We start from the raw sequence: 20,702 nt of genomic DNA, 5'->3' as shown, positions 1-20,702 counted from the left end.
GAGTGTAAACGTGAGGAAATGGGAAAGAAAACATGTAGCAATAAACTGACACCAATTATAACAATGCACAGAATAAAAAGGACGATTAAGGTAACTATACATCTACTGCGTAATCTCTTGCAGTATTTTTCCTTCTTATCTCTCTTCTTGCTAGTCTCATATGTGATCTTATGCATGTCAGAATCGAGTCTAACCGATTCACCACCGGGTGGGCTTAAACAATTAAACTACGTCTGACTTGCTAGTTCTAGACCTATACTCTTGCTGAGGGGTATTTTCTAGCAAAGGTCAGTGTTCCTTTTTTAGTTTATTTTTTTCAAAGTTCAAAGTTCCAAATAGTGATGAAGGTGAGTTCGGCCTTTACGTCCTTTCACCAACTTCGGCGTCTTCCAACGTGGCTCAAGGGGACTTGAACGATCAAAGATCCTGAGGAGTCCAAATTCTCCTGGTGCTATGGCATGTTCCTCGACCTGGGTGTTTGTCAGGGAAGGTGGCAGCAACCTGTGAATGAAAAGAGAGTAGTGCAGAAATAAAGGAAGCCAGGTAATCTGTCAGCATGTTACTGTCAACATCAGTTATTTTTTCATTTTTAGACATAGGCGTACCCCACATATAGTTCATAAGTTCATAAGGAGATAGGCCTGTTCTGGAATGAGCTACCATACGCATGTAAAAGAGGGCAACCGGCAAGGCAACCATCCAATCCACGCCTATTCCTGTACAGATCTTAGCAATGTTTTGTCTTGAGGGTCTGATTATGTCTTATTTCTACAAGGCCTACTGCTTCTGGGTGTCTGACACAATGGAATTTCCTCGAAGGGACACTTGTGTACTTGACACTTGAGCAATGAGCTCTGCTGCTTGAGCAGACAGTGTGTCTATTTTCTGTGTCTCTATGACTTCAGTGGTCACGGCATACGCTGCTACTAAGTCTCCTGTACTTGTTCTCATGCATGATCCATCTACATAGAGTGTCTGGTCTGGGCCCAGAAGTGCAATATCTGTCATGTCTTGTCTTGGTTTATTCATTACTTCCACATAGTCATGTGGTGATGCATGTACTGTACTTGAGGGCAAAAGCGTTGCAGGATTCAGAATGTTACAACGTCTGATCTCTATGTGTGGTTGAAATAATGTCAGTTCATATCCTGTCAGTCTCGCTACAGTCAAATGTAAAAATAAATAAAAAATAAAAAAGCATAAAATGTTTACTGTGACATGGAGTCGCTTAAAACTGGCCTCAAATGCCAAGGTGTGTTCTTGTGTCCTAGGGAGAACAGTCAAAATGGCTGCCTCCTGTGTAGTTAACTGTATGAGCGGTTTGCTAGATATGCATACTGGGGAATCCATTGCCTACAGTAAGAAGTGAGGCCAATAAAGGCACGTACTTCCTTTTGTGTCCTGGGCTGTGAAAGGTTAGTAATGAGCTGTATGATTCTTGTGTTAGCTGTCTACCTGGTGACCCTCCTTGGAAAGCAAGTGTTGTACACCACTTGCTTTACACAGAAAGTGCAAGACTGTCAGAGATGCAATGTCACGGTCCGGTTCTGATCCCGCTGTATTAGCGCTGTGTTGGTAGGCATGTCAATACTGTCTAGCTGTCTTTTCAGTGTCTGACTGTAAATGCTAGGGCTCACTGTCATCAATCTAGCAAAAATGAATTACATAAAAACAAATAAATAAATAAATAAATATTCTCAATTCAAAAGCACTATTTTATATTGGGGAACCTCTATCCAAAACCTCTGCAGTTTTACAATAAATCCTACTCTAGATCTTGGGAACAGTATGACCATACTACCTACAATATGTTCTCTAAATGTATCTGAATTAAATCCACATTATTCTTGTTATAAACAGAAGGCCTAGAAGCCTTGAAAAAAACTCACTCCTTTGAGAAGCAGCCCCTCCCTCTAGAATTATGTTCGCGCTCGGAGCTTTGAATCAATTCTAAGCCGGGCTACACTGAGATCTAAACTTGAATGACTGCCAGATGCTGAACTCATCGCAAGAGCAAGACTCTTGCCAATTATTCTGTTTACACTACTGAGGGAATAACTATCCATTTGCAAGCGTGACTTTATCTGAAGTCAATGAAGCTTTTAGTGTTGACTGCTTCAGAGGAGCAACTTGGCCCCCCCTTCACATAAACAAAGGGATCGCGGAAAGAATTGGGTTATGGCCAGCAAGACAGGCACTGCTCGCTCCAAGAGGGAGTAGCCCCCCCTTTACATAAACATTTATATTCTGGGAACCAGGCCATCCAGGTCTCGGACGGACTGTCTCAAGGTTAAAAAAACACATTCCTTGTACGTCATAACATATCTCTTCCCAGGCCAGAGCTTTTCTAACTTTAACTGAAGCAAACTTTAAAACGTTGTAAAAAGTAAATTAACAAAGACATATTTTTTTCTGTAACTGAGTGACATGCTAGCATTTTAAATAATTCTGTACTGCTACTAGCTGCAAGGGAAAAAATAAACAGAACAAAACAATCATGGCATGGAACACACCATATTTTACTTTTTTGAAAATAACATGTCGAACTTCTTAATTCTGCATTGCATAACCAATATTTTCATAAGCAAGTGTGTCAGCTTTTCTATTCTACCCATTAAAAGGGCCAGATTCATACTTTTTCAAAAGGCCATGTTTTCTAATTTTAGTGGGGACTGTTCTCTGCACATATTAATTGAAGCAGTCTGTCAAAGTACATAGGTCAGCCTTGAAATTAAATGAATGCAAATCAAACTAATGTAGGGGACTCTTAGCAATGCATTAAGATGGTAGTGTATTATAGCTATCAAAAAAGGGCCACGTTCATTAATTTACAAATAGCCACTTTCCTAAGTGAGTGGGATAACTGTCACACGCTATTCTAAAGGGCAGCTTGCATTGGGAAAAATAATAATTCATATTTCGTAGAAACATCCCTATTTAAAAAACACACTGTTCTATTACACTAATGAAAAACGCATTCTATGAAGGGTCTGATTTATATTTTCTTGTCAACCCTGAAAACATCTAAGCACCCTTTGTGCAAACCTTTATCTCAATTCGACTGGTCTATTTACAACTATACCGACCTCTGAGCCAAACACCCTTAAGGCAAAACCCTTACAAATACACTTCTTTACCCTCCATGTAACATTTTACCATTCAATCTGCAAACTGAATACGCCCATTGGATAACATGGCAAATCGCACCCCCGCACAAAACATGCTTTTTCCACCACTTCCACAGCTCAGATCCTTTTCAAATTTGGCATCACAGTAGTCCAAGCTATTCCCTAAATCCTCACCAAAAAGCAACTAAATCCCTCCACTGGAACGGGTACGAATTTCCGCTCAAAAACACGCCCCCCCCGCAAACACAAAAAAACATAAAACGCCAGAATCCCTCAACACCTTGTTAAAACAAATACTGCCTTCTCAATAAAAGATATTAACTCTTTGGCAGCCTAAGCACAATCATTCCCCAATGACTGCAGTACATGGGAAAGTCATGAACTCATCTCTCCACGTTATCACATAACACATACGCACATCTTCAAAACATTTTCTCTAAGCACTTGAAAGAGATCCAGCTCTCTCCTGCCTAACGTAATGGCTAGGGACCTGATGATAACATGCTCTGCACAAGCCATAACCACATGGCGCTATTTACAAGCCATATTTACAAGAAACTCAACAAGTCACAAAAATGACACGCTATTCACAAGGCATATTTACAAGGAGCTATACTTAAGAAAATTCAACAAACTACTCACAAGTCTTAATCTCAAGTCGCTATTCACAAGCAACTACAAGCCATTCACAAGGCGTTACACACATGGATGTAACAAACTATTCACAAGTCTTAAGCACAAAGCACAATTCACAAATAAACCAACTAGTTACTCACAAGGCACTTTCGCAGTCCAGAAGGGACTTGTCTAGATACAAGGAAATTAACTCTTCAAATGTTGTTGGCTTTAATTCTACATACTCTAAAGGGTACAGGTGGTGGCGTTCTCTACCTACTGGGTCTTTCTGAGGTGGTCACTTTAGCTAGTTTTTCTGACAGAACGGGATAAATACCAGTTAACAACGGCATTTCTTGGCTTGTTTAGTTCTCTCTGCTTTATTGAATTCATTCTTTGTTCTCCTATGTCACTCTTTGCGCCATAACTCAATGGCATCTTTCTGAGAGGTCTTGACTTTTTAACACATATCATGACCCGGTGTGTCTCTAGGCCGGATATTAACTGTCTATTCTAGTATACCTTTTCTGGTCCCTATCTGACATACAGTGGTATGTTGAAACCAACACAAATGGAAACACAATACACAAGAATAGACTGAAACATTCAACAATCATTCATACAAGACACATTATAACACTAAAACAGACACAGTCTAACCTGATACATGGAATAAAACATGTACTTGAAAAACAGTTTTGTGCACTGAAAATACAGTACAACCATACCGGTCCCAAAAATTGAGACACGTCTTTACCGGGCCCACCTTTTACCGTGGGCACGTCTTTACCGGGCCCACCTTTTACCGTGGGCACGTCTTTACCGGGCCCACCTTTTACCGTGGGCCCGTGGGCCTGAGGGAGTGGCAGGAAGTCCTGCTGGTGCGCTTTGAAGTCCGTCACGGCTGTAGAAGGGGGCAAAGACTAGACCCACAACTCCGGCGAGTGGGGAAAGGGATATGTCCCGGTAAGGGCACCAAATTATGTGGTAAATAAAACATTACCCTGGCAGAATTTCTAGGCATTAACAAGTATCATGCATCAAGTGAGAGGCAGAGTCCGTGGTATCTGAGTTAAAATGGGCTTTATTCCAATAACTCGAGTCAAAGGGAGAATATGTTCCATCACCACAGAGGTTCAGGAAGAGTCTTCTAATCATTTAATAACAAAACATCATATATATACTTTTTACTCCTTGTACATAGGAGCAGGCGCAAGACAGAAAATGAGATAAGAACATGTGGGTGTACACTTGATGAGTCATAGGTGTGTGATAGGTAGGTGTCATAGGTGGGTGGTACACAGAGGAGGAGTTTGCATGACCAGCTCGAACTGTGCCCTAATTGTGCAACTTTGAACATGACGTACAATTGACGTGTAACTGGGTGGAGGCTGACTTACAACCTAGCAGAGAGATCTTTTATGTCAAGGCGACCAGCACATCTAGTACAACTGATATCTAGAGTCAGGGGATGTATTATCTGAAGAAAAGGTTGTTCATCACTAAAAGACAGAGAGGGCATATTTATTCGTTGCATGAGCTTTCTATGGGTGCAAGCACTGTGATTTACTTCAATGGAGACAGAATGGCTAGGCCTATCTCCCTCGGACGGGTTCTGTTTACTTTTCCTCACCGGGCAGGCAGATAACTGTTAAGCAAAATATACTGTCTTGGCAACCCTTACTGGGCTTCTTGCGGCTGAGCTAGAAGTATGTGAGGTCAGAGGGACGTAACTGCAGCTTCAGTGTGTCAGGAGTCATGTAAACATTAATTCAGAAAGTGGTTCAATCTGAACCACAAAAAGGGTTCAGTACGATATTTATTAGAGGTGTACAATGCAAAATGCAAATACATGGGCCTTATGCTAACTTAACGTTTGGGAGACTTGATGACTGGCATTTCTAATGCAGGACATGATTGCAGGGGCCTAGTGATTCAGGCCACTACGGGAAATATGCATGGATAACATGCACATGACATGTAACATAGGGTATATGTAGAGGACATATTTGATCAGGCAAAATATCATTTTCCTCACCGTTGCAGAGAGGCAGTGCAAGAAGAACTTGACAGATTGGAGAAGGAGAGAGTGATACAGGCCATAGAGAGTGCGGAATAGTTATCACCTTTGGTGGTAGCTCAAAAGCCCAACGGGAAAGTGAGGCTGTGTGTAGACCTCAGGGAACTTAACAAAAACATTCTAGTTGACAAGTTTCCACTCCCACGCATCAATGAGATGCTGGCCAAGACAAAAGACGTGAAGTGGTTCTCGACGGTGGACCTGTCATCGGCCTACCACCAGGTAAAACTCCATCCCTCCAGCAGCCATCTAACTTCCTTCATAACACCTTTCGGGTGTTACAAATTTGTGAGAATGCCGTTTGGATTAGCATCTGCTGCCGCGGTATTTCAAAAGCTGATGCACAGACTCTTTCAAAGGATGGAGGGAGTTAAATTCTTCCAAGATGATATCCTTGTAATGGGACACTCCAAACAGGAGCACAACGAGAAACTACACACCGTGCTACGCACACTTCAAGAAAACTGACTCACCGCGGAATGGTCAAAGTGCAAATTCGGGGTCCCCTCAGTTACCTACTTGGGTCATGAAGTTAGCGAGAAGGGGATAGAGCCAAAGAGAGCCAACATGGAAGTGATAAAGAATGCACCGGCCCCAGGAAAAAAAGAAGATGTCAGGTCGTTCCTGGGCATGGCTGAATTCTTTAGTAAATTCATCTCCAACTTTGCCACCAAGACGCACTGCCTACGCCAACTGCTGAAGGAGAGAAATGGGTTCAAATGGACTAAGAACGAACAGGGGGAATTTGAGACATTGAAGCGGGTAATGGGCAAAGCCATACCACTTGAAGGATTTGACCCTGCTGCAGAATCCATACTTACCACCGATGCCAGTGACCGGGGCCTCGGGGCTGTGTTAATGCAAAGGTCTGACAAAGGAGAACTATCTACGGTCAGCTTCGCCTCCAGGTCTCTGTCACCCAATGAGGAGAAGTTCAGTGTCATCGAAAAAGAGATGCTGGCCGTGGTGTGGGCGATGGAACGCTTCAGGCAATACCTTTGGGGAGCCAAGTTCTTGGTCCGCACGGACCATAAACCTTTGATTAAGGTCCTAACATCCAATGGGCATGCACACGCCACCCCGCGAATAGCGAAACTGACACTAAGGCTATTGGACTTCGTGTATGAGGTGGAGTACATACCGGGACCTCAGAACAAAGTAGCAGACTTCCTGAGAAGAGCGGCAGCCAAAGAAGGAGTGGAGGAACAGGAGACACCGGCATGGGAAGGCTACATGGTAGCGACCGTACAAGACATGGAGCAAGTGATCAGTGCGCAGGAATGGGCCGAAGCCTACGAACTTGATGAGGACTTGGTAGCGATCAAAGGATATGTCGTACATGGGTGGCCCGAGAAGAGGCACCTAAAGGAGGACTTAAGGAGATACTGGGAAGTGAGAGATGAGCTGGCAATCGGTGAGGATCCGCGATTTCTGCTCAGGGGACACAAGGTCATTCCCCCTAGGGGTCTCTTAGAACACTTGATGTCGCTACTGCATGAAGGACACCAGGGGATCACGAAGACCAAAGCCCTTGCCAGACAGGCGTACTGGTGGCCGGCGATTGATGCCCAGGTGGAAAGGTACGTGAGACAATGCGAATCCTGCTCCAAAGCAGACAAATCCCAGACGATGTTGAGACCACAGTTAGGAAAGTTCCCCGTGCCGGGAGGACCATGGGAAATGGTATCCATTGACATCATTGGGCCAATACTAAACGTTGAAGGAATACAGAAGTATGCCATAGTATTGATGGACAGGTATTCCAAATGGCCGGAGGTGGAGGTGAAGGAAACAGTGGACTCAGATGCAGTTATAACATTCTTAAATGCTGTCCTTACTAAGGAAGGTATTCCCAAAATCATAACATGTGACAATGGACCACAGTTTGTCTCCGCCCGTTGGGAGGCCTTCATGTCCAGGAATGGGATTGAGGTCAAGCATACTCCCATTTACCACCCTGCGGGAAACGGGCTGGTAGAACGTTTCAATCGAGTAATTATGGGAACAATCCAAGCGGCCATAAATGATGGACTGGGAGACGGAATTACCCAAGATGCTATGGGCTTACCGCATCACACCAGGCAGCACAGGATACAGCCCCTTTAAGGTTTTAAGAGGTAGAGAGCCGTTCACCAAGGACAACATAGCATAGAGGCAAATGGTGGTACAGAGCAAATGGTCACCAGCTATAGTAAGGAGGAATTTGGAAAAGGCACAGGAAATGTACACTGAACATTTCAATAAGAGACGTAATGTGCAAGGTGTATCACTAGAAAAAGGTGACTGGGTGAGAGTGAAAGTAGCGACCATGAGGAGGAAGGGAGAGAGCAAGTTCACTCTGCCCCTGCAGGTCTTAGAACCATACGCTAGGTCGGCATTACTCAGTGATGGAAAGGTATGGTCGCAGGATAGGATGGCCAAATGCAGCAAAATCCTAAAATGGGGAACAGAAGCACCAGAGGATGCGGAAGAGAATGGAAAGATGGTGAGCGTAGAAAGTCGAGAAAGGGGACAAGAGCAAGTAGATGGAGAGACACAGCAAGTAGAAGAGGGAGAGAACATTCACGGCGGGAGCAACAGAGAAGGAGAGAGAGGAGGCAGTACTAACCGAAAGGGAAAGGATGAAGAGAAAGACGATTGTAAAGGGGAAGGAACAGACGCACAAGGCATGTTCGCCATTCCTGAAGCACGAGGAGACGGGAAGGCAGAAGGAATGCTGAGGACAAGAGCAGGAAGAATCATAAGACCTCCCAAGAGGTTCAGAGACTTTGATATGGACTATAAGTAAGCAAATCTATTTCTTTGTAGTGTCAGTTGCATAAAGGGGGGAGATATGTGGTGACGGTCTAGTTGTGCTCACTAGCGCCGGAACCAGAAGGTCATAGGAGGAACCGGAAGACGGCATTTTGTGGTGCCGGCTGGCTCAGAGAGAGAGTCACGTTAGTCCCGGCGCTCCGGGGAATAAAGCAAACTTGTAAGCCTACAGCCTGGCTCAGCGTGTTATTTGGGGGAAACGAAATCCTACACCGACACGTGGCAGATGCCCGTAGGCCCCTGTTGTCCCCCCCCTTCCTGAGCTGAGGGGGTATAGGTCAAAATTCCCCCACTAGCACAAGCGAGGGAGCACGGGGTTGCTGGTCAACCGCAAGCGCTCCCCAACCCCCGCTCCCCTTAAACCAGCTCAGGGGCCAGGTGGGTGGGTGGGGCGCAGGTTTTGACCCCGTGGACCAGGCGAGGACTGCCCAGACTCAACCCTCCATCAGGCCGCCCTGCCCTAGGTGCAACTCTGCTGGGGAGACTGGGCAAGGGGGGGCAGCGGGGGGGTGATGGAGATCCAGCACAAATGCACACCGTGCCACAAATGCTCCAAAGCTGGCAGCTCCCAGGGGCACGTAGTTCTCGTAAGGCAGCAGACCCCCACTTCCCTTGGTGTCAGCATGCCACAACCGACACCGTCAGGGCCATGAAGAGGATCAACTATCAGACGGCGTGTCCCGCAAGGCAGCGGCTGAGGCGTGTCCGGGTCGACAAAGAGGTCGTCAGTGTGGTGAGGGGGACCTATATACCCCTCACCCCGCCTCGCGCACCTGACATGACGCGATGCCACTAGAGGGCCGCCCTCTTGAGTGGCCTCCTGCGGTGTGCTCGGGCAACTTGCAAATACCAGCAAGAGCGGAAGTGCGCTTTCACTGGCAGCATCGAATACAAAACAAGCATGGCCGCGCAGCTGTAAAAGTAAAGCCGCGCGGCCACGAAATGAAATAAAAAAATACAAGCATTTGCAATGCAATCGGTCTCGCCTTTGGAACCTTATATGTATTTAGCTATGCAGCACATTACCCTGGGTGCTTAAACAGCTACTGTTCTTTAACATGGAGGAAAAGTAAGGAAATTGAAGGGACTGCTTGGAATTAAAGGAGTAATAGAAGATGTGCAGAAGGCTGAACTTCTCAAATAAAGATTCAACTGGGTCATAGAGGTGGCATAAGAGGACGACTTACAGTGAGGCTGGAAAGTGCAAGCCAGTTGTCCTATGTTTAAATGAAGAGCGGGTTCTCAGAGTGAGGAAGGAGTGAGAGAACTTCAAGAGGAGAAGGACTCATTTTCCCCTTCATAGGAGAGTATGAGAAGAGTAAGGCAAATTGTAGAGTAGGTTGTGGCAGGGTTGTCTGGCCTCACAAAGAAAGCTTCGGAGTATTGAGAGCAAGACTTTGTTGGGAGAATGATGGAGGTAAAGGAAGAACCTATAGCACCGTAAGCAGTGGGTATTAATTGTGAGAGTTGATATGTATTGGTGAAATAGGATAGGGGATAGAAATAGAGGAGGATAGTATTGGTGGTGCTGTTGTGATTAAGGGTGTATTCAACTTGATATGCATTAGGGATAATTGCTGGGCAACACTTCGATTTGGGGTGGCAAAAGAGGTCTGAGAATGGCCCATATGGGCCAAGTGGCAACATATAAGCATCAGCAACGGCTCCTCCACTAAGGCGGAGAAGTGCCGCCCCACTGATCTGTGAGCAGTAGTTAAAGGAAAATTAAAATGATAATAACCAATGTTAATATCATTTTGGTTTTGAGTTTCCTGGTGCGGGCTGCTTTGCTGGCTGAGCAGGGGCTTGGGGGGTGGGGATGGAGGTTTGCCACTCAAAGTGTGCATAAATGTCTGGCCGGCTGTCTCAAGCTGGCCAAACATTTGTGCGCACTTTGCATGTTCTCCACCCAGGCTGCATTATAGCCTGGGTGGAGAACAATCCCAGGCTCCCATTTCCTGTCTGAGCGCCGATCCATGATGATCAGACCAATCACAACGATGTTGTGATTGTTTTAGGGGAGCCTGGAAGCTCGGGCGCTTCCTGCTGCCGGACACCAGACAAGAAGAAGATAAGAGGAAAGAGAAGAGGCAGTGGCTGGCTGTAACCAGTTATGTGTTTTTTTTCTTTTTCATCCCCCCACCACCCCCACCTAGTAGGAGTCACTCCTAATAAGCATACTATGTAAAGAAAATATTTAATTGCATTCTCACATATATTTTTCATCTTTTCTTTGGCCTCTGATGCATGAATGGGAAGCTGTGACCAATCAGAAGCCAGAAGTGACAGAGAAAGGTCCGGGAGTTTGCTTAGTGGTCGCGGGCTCATGAGTGGCTCTGTAATACCTAAATACTGGTAAATGCAGGGATTTAGAGGGTTGCCTGACACTGCTTCTTCTTGCCTCACTTATAGAGCTTCTGCAGACATGCCATATTCTTTCGGATAGTCTGGACGTTCCTTTGGCCTTCTGTCTCATCAGCTAGGCAACTCTTGCAAATCCGAGGTACGATGAGGGATGAGAACACCCAGAGTCTGCTGCACTACAGACCTGCAGAGTCACTCAGATTGCATTGACCCTTGTAGCGAGCAAGTTCCGTGATCCCAGCCAGCTTTTCGTTTCGCTAGTTTTGTCTCGTACATTCGATCTGCTCAGCGGTGCTTTGCTTCCTCGTAGTCAACAAGTCAAGAAAGACTGGTAGTTCTGAATAGTCAGAGATGGAGTTTGGGAAAAAGGCACAAGAGACCTCTCCAACCCTTCTGCAAACGTGTGGCAATGCAAAGGGGTAAAGTATCCTTCCTCTCGTCCTGGGCCTCCTTACTGCTTGGGGTTGCACGGTGACCTCGTTAACCCTGACCTGCAGTATGCTTCATCGAGGATTATCAACTCAGCTTTCCCACCAGGGCACACGTCCTAAAAAAAAAAAGAAGTGGGGGGATGCTGTCACCGGAAGTGACGTCACGAAAGGTGGCTTGCACCATCAGGCTCATTGCCTCCCCGCGCTCACCCCTTAGATGCGATTGCATCTGTGAAGCCAGCGCGTGAGCAGCATCCTGTGAGCTTCGATCTCGTCCCAGAGAGGGCAAAGAGTGAAGTCCAGCTGTTTGGCAGGGGGACGGCGTCCACTCAGTAAAATAAGTGGGGGGACGCCGTCCACCAGCGAGGTACCCCGATTTGAGCCCTATTGACTACTTAATAAATCTATTGATGTGTAGTTCAATTTAATTCAATTCAAAAGACATTTATTCGAATTTCATAAAATTCATAAAAGTACATACAATAAAAACAGTCCCATCCTCTATACAAATCTATTTACAATAATCATAATCCTTCAAATTTATACAGCTCTCATTAATCTAATTTTTTCAGGGGTTTTCCATCATTTTACGTACACAAGTTATCAGTCTCAAGAAAGTGCTTGTTCGAAAAGTTAATTCATCCGTGTCCAAAGAAAGCAACATTAAATAAGACTCCGCTAAAGAGAGGGGTCTTCGTTTTCTAAAATATGGAGTTAAAAACCAACTAATATACTTTAGATAAAATTTACAGAAAAATAGGAAGTGCAAATCGTTCTGTGTGCTTATCTCATCACACGGGCAAGGGTTGTAATGTGCTGTGTGATGGTAGCCCAAAGGAAAGCCCAATAAAAATTTCACAGAGCCTGCCCTTAGGAGGAATAACAGTGATCTTTCCCAGTTGGTCATGGGGAGAATAAGGTAGGGTGGGAGCGGTTGCCTACACAATTTATTCCCTATGTATGTCACAACAGTAGATTTAAGTGATTCCCTTCCCATTCTTTCTGAATTATAAAGTGCATATAGTGCTAGTTTGACCTCATTCTTGTCTTTGGGCTCAATCTTAGATGGGTCGGAAAAAAGATCTCCCCTACCCACGGCACACAGTGTCTTAAAAACTCCCGCAAGCCAGGGGATGGCTAAGCCCTTTTGACATTTAAGACAATCTTTTATAATATCCTGTGTTAGGGCACCTGAGTTATTCCTCCAAATCCTTAGCCAGAATAAAGCTGGCCTTGTCCTATTAAATGTCCCTCCTGAGCACTCGTACAAATCATTCCTTGATTTGGTCAAAAAAACTTCTCTTAAAGAGTTATTCTTTTCCGGTTAATATCTTCTTTTATTTATTACTTTGGTTATAAATTCTTCACATTATTATATCCATAATGTTCAGGCGAATGGCCCAGTGGCCCAATGCATTTCGGGCTTAGCCCTTCCTCAGGGGCCGTTAAAATTTCTGAAAATGACCAAGTACATTATCAAATCATTTATTCATTCATGACACATGAAATGCATACATTAATTCATATAATATGTTTGTGGTCATGCAAAAGGGTAAGGTAGGGAGATTTAGGGTGATACATCAGGTGTAACACGTGTGGCTAGGTTGACATCGTGCATATTGGTGGTGAATAAGAAGTGATCAAGTTCGTGAACTGAAATTACCGACGATGTATGGCTGTTTAAAAGTGAGGATGTGACTGTTTAATAACGGTATAATTTGTAACTCGTATTCACTTGTGCACGGTGAAATGCATGCGGCTTATACTCTATGGCGAGTCTGACCTGTTTCAAATGTGAATCTTATCCTTAAAAGCGGTTCCTACGAAGCTGCAATAAAGGTGACGCGGGGTTAAAATGTACTAATCGACTAGATGACAAATTCACTGTTGTGTCCCGAGGACCGATAATACCTCGTTCCACAAAAGATATTTGGCTTACCCGAAAGTGTAGTCTATCGGTGTTCCGTGCTCGTGGCTTCGGAGAGTTCAGATTTCTGAAGATGTTCGTGCGTTTGAATACTGTGTTCTAATAGGGTGTCGAATGCTATGGTTAATGTCATCTGTGCTCTCATTGGTTAGTACGTCGTCACGTGGGTTCGCATGAGTGTTAAAGCGAAAATGGAATAGGGGTTATTTTATATTTTTGAAGCTGTGCGATGATCAAATAAGAACGATCGCCAGACTAAAAAAGTGTGTAAATCTGGTATAACTCCGATATGGGAGAAAAAGGTGTCTCGCCTGTGATTGGCAGTGCGGCTGGTCACGTGCTCCCGGTGAAGTGAAAAGTTGAAAACTTTACGGGAGGACTAAATGAACGATTTGAATTTAGTTGTCATTTATAAACAAGCGACAGGATATAGAACTTGTTTATAAACAAGTGCACAAGGTTCACTAATATAAGATATTCTATTTCATTAGCAATGAATATTATATTGTAATCAATAGATATGTAACATCTATCTGAAATGTAATGTGTTTATGCACCACGCAGATTCACTGCATATCATCACGTACACAACATCTTGTCCGTTTTCTTACTCCCATAAGACACCCTATTAGAACACAGTATTCAAACGCACGAACATCTTCAGAAATCTGAACTTTCCGAAGCCACGAGCGCGGAACACCGATAGTCTACACTTTCGGGTAAGCCAAATATCTTTTGGTATTATCGGTCCTCGGGACACAACAGTGAATTTGTCATCTAGTCGATTAGTACATTTTAACCCCGCGTCACCTTTATTGCAGCTTCGTAGGAACCGCTTTTAGGGACAAGATTCACATTTGAAACAGGTCAGACTCGCCATAGAGTATAAGCTGCATGCATTTCACCGTGCACAAGTGAATACGAGTTACAAATTATACCGTTATTAAACAGTCACATCCTCACTTTTAAACAGCCATACATCGTCGGTAATTTCAGTTCACGAACTTGATCACTTCTCATTCCCCACCAATATGCACGATGTCAACCTAGCCACACGTGTTACACCTGATGTATCACCCGAAATCTCCCTACCTTACCCTTTTGCATGACCACAAACGTATTATATGAATTAATGTATGCATTTCATGTGTCATGAATGAACAAATGATTTGATAATGTACTTGGTTATTTTCAGAAATTTAAACGGCCCCTGAGGAAGGGCTAAGCCCGAAATGCATTGGGCCACTGAGCCATTCGCCTGAACATTATGGATATAATAATGTGAAGAATTTATAACCAAAGTAATAAATAAAAGAAGATATTAACCGAAAAAGAATAACTCTTTAAGAGAAGTTTTTTTGACCGAATCAAGGAATGATTTGTACGAGTGCTCAGGAGGGACACTGATCTCGAGGGATACAGTGCATTCTAATGTATCTTCTCCCCAGGTACAGGGGGAGTTTCTCCACGGGCACCACCCACCTTTATAGACATTGATTACACGACAGACCAGGTGTGCGTCTCCTACAAGCCGTTTTTGGATCAACTTGTCCTAATAAAATCACATGCATACGGGAGGTTTAATTCTTTGTGGCAGATAAACTCAGAGGATGTGATTGGGGCACCCAGTATTTTTCTGCAGAAACGGTTTTCTTCTCGTTGAATACTGGAACTTGGCCCCAAACCCCAGACCTCTGCCCCATATGTAGCTACTGGTATGCACTGTAACCTAAACATTTTTAAAATAGCTCTAGTGGCTCCTATTTTCTTTGGGCGTGGAAGCCAGCGCTTGAGCAGCGTCCTGTGAGCTCCGATCTTGGCCCAGAGAGGGCAAAGAGTGAAGTCCAGCTGTTTGGCAGGGGGACAGCATCCACTTGGTAAAATAAGTGGGGGGACGCCGTCCACCCGCGAGGTAAACCGATTCGAGCCCTGTTGACTACTTAATAAATCTATTGATGTGTAGTTAATAAACTTTATGAAACTGTAATCGCTATACAGAAGTACGAATTTTGTTAAAGAATGAAAAACAATTATTTTTGCTAATATGCAATTACTAATAACGGCACTGTTTTCATTGATTACAGATTTTTTTTTTTACACAATAGATTAATTCGGACATTTCTTTCGCTATGTAAACATCTTGGAAAATGTACAAATCACGAGGAATTTGGAAATACCAAAGTCCAATGGCTATGTTGCAGGAATTGTAATATAAGCGTGACAACAATCGAATAGAAATGTAAACATGATACATGCCTGAGTGACAGGATCAAATACTGCATGATGAGCAAGTCACGAAATGTATAATCCAATAGAGGACGATCACACCAAGGAGAGGTGTGGTGCAGCGACCAGGCAGCTGACTTCGAAGCACAGGGTTCACGGTTCTATCCCCGGCTCCGGCGGCAGCTCATCTCAGCACCATCTGGCTCTGTATACTAGACTACCAAGAACAAGACTTGTCGTGATTTTACTGAGCCATGTGACGTGTGGATGGTGTCAGAGATACTTTTAAGTAGCGTTAGTTTGATATTAAGTAGTGTTAGTTTGTCTTTAGGTGGCTATCAATGGTAGAGAAGAAGTATACTGACCAATATCAGGGAAGCTTAAAACAATATAATTAATACAAAAGCAAATAGGCTGAGCGTCGGGAAGAAGCATATAGTGAACTGAAACTGTGCTTATTAACTAGTTCACAAATCGAGGTCAATTAAACACTTGCACCCAGGCGCACTGTGGAGATGATGGCAAATGCCCCGTTCTCAAGTTTTCATGGAATTACAAACCGCACTGGTGTATTCCAAGTGTGTGTAATTTTACTTCCCACTTGGTTTGCCTTGTATATTTGCACGCAACATTTTTTGCTTTCGCGAGTTTTACTTTTGCAGGGACATTTATACACAGAAGCATAATTCTTTGATTGTGAGAACAGGGGCAACGATTCGAGTTTGTGCTTGGGGTGACCCTGTTGTTTAACGCTCATTTGTGCAGTTTTAATATTTTTTCCAGACATTTCCCTCAATAATGCGTTTTCTGTTTTTTTTTATACTCACGTTTTATCTCTGAATTACTACTAGGTTTCTGTTTGCTTCGGGTGTGTTAGGAAAGGGGGGCCACTCGGCCCCCACAAACGTATGACGGGGCCCCCCATCCCCTGTACCCCTGATGATGGGGCGTGCCCACATCCCAAGGTGGGTCGCGGCTCAATGACGCGACCCGGGGAGCCCCATCACCGATTGGTGCTGGCCCCCGCCGTTGACCCGGAAGCGGTGTAGTGCTTCCGGGTCAAGGGGGGGACCTGGTGTGCTTAAAAGGCCTGGGGAGCGCGGGAGGCACCCTCTTTGGCACCCGCGCTCCCCAGGCTTGCTCCTCGCCCCTCTTCTGGGGGCTAAATTATTTTCCCACCTACCATCCCTTAAAACAGCAGTTTCAGTTGAACGTTTGTTGCTATTAGCTTTGAATTTTACTTGCACTGTTATTATGTGGTAAACATTGTACATAGGCACTTTTCCCCTTTTTGGTACAGGTGATATTGGTGATTATGAACAGTTTGGTTTGTTGTAAATGTTATATCTGGTTTTCTCCTTAGGCCTTTTTCCCTTTCACAGGAACTTTTGATTATCGCATTGGTGGTTTGTAAATGCTATATCTGGTTTTCTCCTTAGGCCTTTTTCCATTTCACAGGCATCTTATTGTCGTATTTATTGTAATCCGTGGTCAGGCAAGGTCATGATCGGTCAGCAGCAATTTAAGGGCCTTAGGGGGCGGCACCATTCTCGAATGGGGTCACCCAGGGGCAGGGGCCAATGGTCTCTCCAAGAACTTCAGGGGCAGGATATCCGCTTGATCGGAAGGGTGCGGGGGAGGGAGTAACGCTTTCCTTGGGCTGATAGCCACCCCGCACATACACTATGACGTCTTAAAGTGGCGCGAGTGAAAGGGCCCTCCTTTTTGGTTTAATGGAGTTCAGGGAGCGGACAGGGTAACCAGGAGAGGTATGTACTCTCCCGGTAACCGGGCCCTGTCGCGCATGCGCACTTTTACGGAAGGGTGTAGCTGATAATAAGGATCTGACACTGGTCAACGACCTTGCCATAGGCCCTAAAATTGTTAGGATGCAAAATTCATACATAGGATGTTAGATTCGGTTAGGAACACGCTGTATTAGACATTTGTTAAGGTTAGCCTTCATACCTGTCTATGATGATGTGAATCTAATGTCAGAATTTTGCATATTAATGATTGTGAAAATCATGTTTATTTTAACAATTTTAATTTGTTTTTATATTTTAATAAATACGGCCGGGGGGTCCGAGACCCCCGCCTTCCAAAGAAACTCTTCGCCTGCCTAAGTTACTTAGCATATTGTTGTGGTAGTTGCTTGACGGGGAGGTGGTGGTCGGTAGTCCCAGACCACATGGGCATTTGCAATGCAAACACAAACTTGTTCTGAAGGTTCTTCCCCTGAATATTAATTTCAGACGACATTGAAAAGCCGCAGATAAACACACGTTTCACTCCTGCTGTCTCTCGACTGGTCCAACCCGGGCTACGAACGGTCTATTTTAAGGCCCAATGCAGCAAATAACCTTCGCTCAAGAGTCAAGCCTCGTCCATCATGAATTAATAATCGAGCTCTTAAACTCCTCTCGTGCCTTCCCGTGACCGATGTGTGTGCCCGGTGACTTCCTGACCCTCCCCCCCTGCAGTCACCAGTCTTCAATGCTCTGGAGACCTCCGATTTAAACCACTTCTATTGTTGATTTCTTTCCCACTGACATACTAGTCCTTCAATCTAACATTTACCTCGTTGACTAACACATACCTGAGTTATCAGTGGTTTGCACAAGGAAGTGCTATATCGAAATACAGTTTAGAGGCCCCCGTGGCACTTCACTTGTCTTTACCAAATTTATTGCACTTATTTGCTTCCCCAAGGCACTTTGACCCTTTCACACTCAGCTGCTGTGATCTCAAGTCCTTCGGACACACCCATATCAAGCAGCTGGTGACAAACCCCGTGCCATCAACTCAGCTTGTAAATTATGGTGACGTGCTCTTTTACATGAAGATGTGTTTGGAATCAAACTGCGGTCGATGGGAGTTTTATGCCACGTTCACCTGCTGTGCTTAGTGGGTAGATTATTTTTTGTTGGGGGAGTTTTTCTGGAGATTAGATAGTTGGCACTTCAGCACAACACAGGGAAAAAAATTAGTGCTGCTGGGTGCTGAATTGTTTATAAACGAGACAGGAGAGCAGTAGGCCCTGCTGCGTCAGTCTGGTCAAGCCTCTACCTGTCAGCATCTTCTCCAGGCAGACAAACCTCGCTCACCGCCTCGGGCCTTTTAAATATTTATCTATTCGTGACTTCTCAACCTACATTCTGTCCCGCATGAGGAAGGGCTGGCTGCTTCTCCTGTTCTCACGCACTGTGGCCAATCTAGGCTCACTGGATCGATTTTTGTTATGGAGTGTGGGGGAATCAGGAAGGATTTTTTGAGTACACTAATAATAGTGGTGTGTGTCTGTGTTGAACTTGATGTACCCCTCAAAATGAGTTTTGCCCTTCTAGAGGACCAATTCATTCTAAAAGTTAACGCAAGTGCCAAACTCGATGAAAAAAACACGTTAATTAACCCAGATATGTTATTTAATACCAATACATGCATATCGAGTTGCAGGCTAGGGATACACAATTCGACCAACTACATAGCTTAAATAACAAGCATTTACAATGCAATAGGTCTCACCTTCGAAAAAGTTAGAGCTATTGTCATTGTAAATGACAAACTTTTTATTTATGGGTTGGTTTTGAAAGCAGATAAATAAATGGCTAACCCCCAGATGCATCAAGCACCCATTCTGCGAATTCCAATTTGCGAAAAATATCGAATCGCAAATTGGAATTCGCAGAATGGGATGCATCAAAAACTGCGCCCAAAAATCCGAATCGCAATCGGCCGCAATCGCCGATTGCGATTTGACAAAAATCGCTAAAAACTCGCACAATCATCAGTTTTCCCAACCCGAAATTGCGATTTCGCAATTAGCGAAATCACAAAAAGCGATCTCGCAAATTGCGAGATCACAAAAACGGGAAGTCACATTTTGAGCACAATGATGACATCACAACCAGGAAGTAGGCAGTTCCCTTACTCATTTGGAACACAGAGCTGGAGAGAGGAGGAGTCACAGCACTGAGCTCTAGGAGACACACCCTGCAGCCCCACAACAGGACATACATTTAACCCACAATGTCCCAGGATGCAGCAGGATCCGGTGAAACTGGCAGGAAAAGAAAAATCAAGTTCTCTGGACAGGAGCTGGGGTACCTGATTGAGGGAGTCAGCAGGGACCATGACAAGATTTTTGGGAAGCTATCCAGGAAAGTGCCCGAGGCTTACAAAAAGAGCATATGGCTGCGCATCAGGGCGAAGATAAACGCCGTAGCAGTGACCCAGCGGTCAATCGATGACCATAAGAAGAGGTGGTATGACCTCAGAGGCCGTGCCAAGGAGTACATAGCAGAGAGGCTGGGGGAGAAACTGGCCACAGGAGGAGGAGACCCCACAGTTGCCGCCAACACATCACTCGAGGACTTGTTTGAGGACACCACCAACCCTGCAGCCTGCGTGGGGGTCACTCAGCTGGACACCTCCCGACCCACATAACAATCACAAGGTAAGAGCCATGCAACTGCGACCCCGTCCCCTAACAATGCTCATGCCCCCAGAGCTAGCCATTTGATAACCCCAGTAATGCAATCCCTGTACATCAGAAACACCCTCTTGCATTGTGGGACCTGCAGTGTGACAATGTTCCCTGATAGCCACACACAGCCAGAACTGTCAGGTGAAACATTTCCCTAAAGCCAGTCAGAGAATGCAAGCCTGCATGCATGTTGCAACATCCCTTGTGCAAGATTCATATCATTAATCATACACCCATTCACATCACAGGTGCTGCAGATGCAGAGACCTCAGATAGCGAGGCACTCCATATCGAGGAGACCCCAGAGGAGTTGGAGGGAGAGAGCCATCCAGCCCCACAACCTGGACCGTCACATACTCATGCACCTGCACAAGTACCACCACCTTCCCAAACGGACAGGGCCACCCCTGCAGCCACAGGAGGAGTGTAACCTCCCCAGGCGTCAAGCATGGCAGTGGAACAGGCCCCACCACCACCCAGGAGGCAGACACGCCACACAGCCACTGTGTGGTCGCAGGCAAGCGGCCGGTTGAGGTAGCAGCGCAACGTGGCCACAGAAGCAGACAGGGAACAACAGGCCCAAGATCTAGGGCTAGGAATCGAAGCCCGGATGCTAGCTGTGCACCGCAAG

At 45.0% G+C, this 20,702-nt stretch overlaps 1 protein-coding gene across 2 annotated transcripts in view; it reads left to right on the top strand.

The window, feature by feature from the left end:
- LOC144823936 (sperm-specific sodium:proton exchanger-like) overlaps window positions 1-20,702 on the top strand; it is an 8,804,346-nt gene that overhangs the window by 1,746,491 nt on the left and 7,037,153 nt on the right. The gene's annotated exons all lie outside the window — the stretch shown is intronic.

This window comes from Lissotriton helveticus, chromosome 3_1, assembly GCF_964261635.1.
Source record: "Lissotriton helveticus chromosome 3_1, aLisHel1.1, whole genome shotgun sequence".
NCBI lineage: Eukaryota > Metazoa > Chordata > Amphibia > Caudata > Salamandridae > Lissotriton > Lissotriton helveticus.
This window is presented reverse-complemented; position numbering and strand designations above follow the sequence as displayed.